Source organism: Mesoplodon densirostris, chromosome 6 (assembly GCF_025265405.1).
Source record: "Mesoplodon densirostris isolate mMesDen1 chromosome 6, mMesDen1 primary haplotype, whole genome shotgun sequence".
Lineage (NCBI taxonomy): Eukaryota > Metazoa > Chordata > Mammalia > Artiodactyla > Ziphiidae > Mesoplodon > Mesoplodon densirostris.
In genome coordinates, this window is record NC_082666.1 from 8,069,901 (window position 1) to 8,074,095 (window position 4,195).

A 4,195-nucleotide genomic window follows, 5' to 3' on the forward strand; every position below is an offset into this window, starting at 1 on the left:
CCACAGCATGTGGCATCTTCCCGGACCGGGGCACGAACCCGTGTCCCCTGCATCGGCACTGCGCCACCAGGGAAGCCCCTCCATCATTTTTAAAGAAACCCAGATCTCGTCTCTCCTGCCTCACATCTTCCAGTGGATTCCCACTGCACTTAGGACGAGCTCCAAGCTTTTGATCTCACCATCTCTAACCACTGCCACCCCCAGCCCTGCTGTCCTCCTCTGATTCGCAACCATGCCAAGCTCATGCCCACCTTTGTGAAGGTCTGCGCCTACTGAGCACCTAGCATTAAAAGTATGCGTTTAATCCACCCAACAGCTGTAGGAGGACCGTGATTATCCTCCTTATGAAGATGGGAAACTGAGGCACAGACGGGTTACACAGCCAGCCAAAGGTCACACGGAGTGAATGCATGACAGAGCCTCAGGGCCTTCGCACTGGGGTTCCTTCTGCCTGGAATGTTCTTCCCCTCAAAGTTCACGTGACCGATTCATGATCATTCCAGGTCTCTGCTCAAAAGGCACCTCCTTGCCACATTCTTTTCACCATCTACCCTTTTGTACTTTTTGAATTTTGAACCACGTGATTGTATTAGCATTTCAAAATAAACGTTTTCTAAAAGAGTGTTATAAATCTTGATCTAAGAAGACTCTTAAGGGAACAAACCTGTTGATGAGACAGTATGGACAGTGGGATCCCATTTTTGTTAAAATAATTATAATTTAGAAAACAGCCTGGGTGTTATTTCCCCAAATGGTAACTGTAATGAGCTCTGAGCGGTGAGGCTAGAGGTGTTTTTTTAATATATACATATATATATATATATATATATATATTTTTTTTTTTTTATTTTTTTATTTTTTTTTTTTTTGTGGTACGTGGGCCTCTCACTGTTGTGGCCTCTCCTGTTGCGGAGCACAGGCTCCAGACACTGCGCAGGCCCAGCGGCCATGGCTCACGGGCCCAGCTGCTCCGCAGCATGTGGGATCCTCCTGGACCGGGGCACGAACCTGCGTCCCCCACATCGGCAGGCGGACTCTCAACCACTGCGCCACCAGGGAAACCTTATTTTTTTCTTTCTTAAATATTTTATTTAGAGGTGACTTTTTTTTTGGGCCGCACTGCATGGCTTACAGGATCTTAGTTCCCCAACTAGGGATTGAACCCGGGCCACGGTGCTGAGAGCTCCGAGCCCTAACCACTGGGAAGCCAGGGAATTCCCTAAAGGTGACTTTTACCTTCCTTTTACTTGTACGTATCTTATAATTTTCCCCCTGGGAACATGCATAAGTGGGAAGAAGAGTGAATGATTTCTTCCACTCTGGGTGGCTGGCACTTCAGAGCTCTTCTTGACCAACCATCTCAGTCAGCAGTTGGGGACACTGAGGCCAGCAAGGGGCCCGAATTGATCTGGAAGCTGGTGTGGCTCCTGGATGCTCCTGGGGTCCCCACTCATGGCCAAGAAGGCCCTTTGGAGGGCACCGGACATGTGGCCTGGGGCCTTGAGGTGGGCCAGGTCACAGAAAGGTTGGTTTCAGTTCTGCCACCTCTCCGAGGGGTCTGAATGCTCTCTGAGCTGGCCAAGCCCTTCTCTGCTCAAACCTGAGAGCAGGTGTCTTACCAATTTTCAGAGGGAAAAAAAAGTGTGGAATATTTTTTCTCAATTTTTTTTTTTTTTTTTTTTTCTGTACGCGGGCCTCTCACTGTTGTGGCCTCCCCCATTGCGGAGCACAGGCTCCGGACGCACAGGCCCAGCGGCCAGGGCTCACGGGCCCAGCCGCTCCGCGGCATGTGGGATCTTCCCAGACCGGGGCACGAACCCGTATCCCCTGCATCGGCAGGCGGACTCTCAACCACTGCGCCACCAGGGAAGCCCTTTTCTCAATTTTTTATCACACTCTGCAACCACAATTGTCCTCAGCATCTGCTCCCTGGGGTATAAGATTTACTGAGCCTCCTCCTTGCCATTTTACAGGTGAGGAAACTGAGGACAAGAGGAGAGGAATCACCTGTGAAGGTCACCAACTAGCAAGTTGGTTCAAGGATTCAGCTCAGTTCCAGCTCCTTTTGATTCCACATTTAGCCCCTCTGATCAAGCTGGGAATCCCTGGCTTTTTTTTTTTTTTTGTAATATGGATTTTCTTAAATAACAGTTAATGTGAGTTCTTTCTAGATAGCAGCGCTGTGTGGAGACATTTACACGCATATATTTCGTTTGACCGTCACACTCACCCTGTGAGGAAGGCTCTGTTCCGGGCAGGACCCATTTCTCAGGGGAGGCAACAAAGGCCTAACAGGGGAAGTGGCTTAGTCATTCACAGGGGTCTGTAACACCAAGCCCCGGGCACCCCTGGACCTCGCCCCCACCTGCCCTGTGCCCTTGGACGTGCCTGGTCATCTGGTCAACTGGGCTCTGGCTTTGAGCCAGCCCTGCTGGTGATGAGGAGCCCTGTGAAATGCCAATCCTCCCCAGCCCCTGGGGCCACCCTCAGTTCTTTCCCCCCTGGTGAGGGGATCACACCGTGTGACAGGTCACCTCACCTCTCTAGGGTCCTGGCCTCTAGAGTGAGGGGGCCTGGATGACCTTGCAGAGGCCATAGCTCCCAAACCCTGGCTTCTGGGGCTGCCCTTCCTGTGCTGCTGGGCAGAAGGCTCTGTCTGTCACGAGGTCTGGGGAGAAGCGGCCCGCCAGGCGTGCAGCCCCTGGGAACGCTGGCTGAGCTGCTGCAGGGCCTCGGACGGCCACCCCGAAGAGGGAGGGAGGCACTGTCTCATGGTGCCCATTCTACAGAGGAGGAAACCGAGACTTGGTGAGGCTAAGCAACTTGTCTAGTGTCTGACAGAACCTAGACTCTTGTAGCCCAGTCCGGGGTTCCCATCTCCAGCTCTGGCCGGTCTCCGCCAGGGTCTGGCTTTGCAGCTTCCCAGCTGGCAGGCCTCGGCCTCGGCCAGTCTCCTCGCCCCCTTAAACCCTGTTTCCTCATCTGTAAAGTGGGTGGACACAGTCCTTCCCGCCTCAGAGGGCCAGAGGAGGTGGATGAGGGAGGGCTGGGCCCAGAGCACAGAGCAAGGTCTCCACACATGAGCGAGGTTAGGAAACTTTAACAGGCCGAGTCCTTAAATGCCCTTAACCGTATCTTCGACATCTATGAAATGCAGATAATAACGGTCTCAGATCCATAAAACGCAGACAACAATGGGCACAGGGCCCAGCAGGTAGTAAGCACTTTGATCAATGTTGCCATTATTATTATTAATTATTATTATCATCAAAATGGAGCTAATAGCCCTTCCTCACAGATCAGCCCGGAGAGTTAAATCAGAAGAAAACCAGTGTGTAAACGGGGCCTGGCACGCAGGAGGACCCTTGAGACGGCCTCTGCCACCTTCCACGCCGGCCGCCGGGTCTCCCCTAGAGACCTACCTCCAGAGCTTCCCACGCCCACACTGGGTGGGAGCTTCTGTGGCGCCTCCAGCTGGGCGGAAGGGGGGCTACGAGGCCTGTGGGGAGGGGGGGCGGCCCTTGACCACCCCAGGCCTTCAGAACAAGGCTTATGAGGACAAGATTTTTCCCCTGGGGCCCCGCAAAGTGTGGGGTTACCATCATCGCTAATGGCCTTGGATCCCTGGAGGCTATTTACACCCTTTGTACAAAGGAAGGGTTTAGAGAGGCAGGCCTCCTGTCCAAGGTCACCATGTTCTCCTACCTGGAAGGAGGCAGCTTTAGCCGAGGGAGGACCCCCGCATGGGCCCGGCCGCTCCATGGGTGCTTCCCAGCAGAACTTCTCAGCCACTGGCCAGGAGGTAGCCAGGGACCTGGCACCTCTCATCCCTGGACTTCCCGCTCCCTGACCAGCTGGGGCACGAAGTGACTCATAGGTGTGGGTACCCCTGCCAAGCCTGCCCTGGGCTGGGCCAGAGAGGGGAGGGGGAGGTTGGGGGGATTCCCAAGACCTCGTAGCCTTCTCCCACCCTGATGTTGGGTGACGGGGGGGTGGGGAGTGTGCTGGGAGGCAGGTCTTCCCTGATAGGTCTCTGCTCTCATCCTGGGATCAGCCCAGGGATCTCTTGGCCTCCCTGGCTGTTTTCCGAGCGCAGGACTAGTCAGGATCTCCCTGTGAGTTAAATAACAACTGGTGAAGGTTAAAGGTGAGAAGGCAGAGCGGGGTGTGTAGGGAGGGGGCACTTGAGAGACTT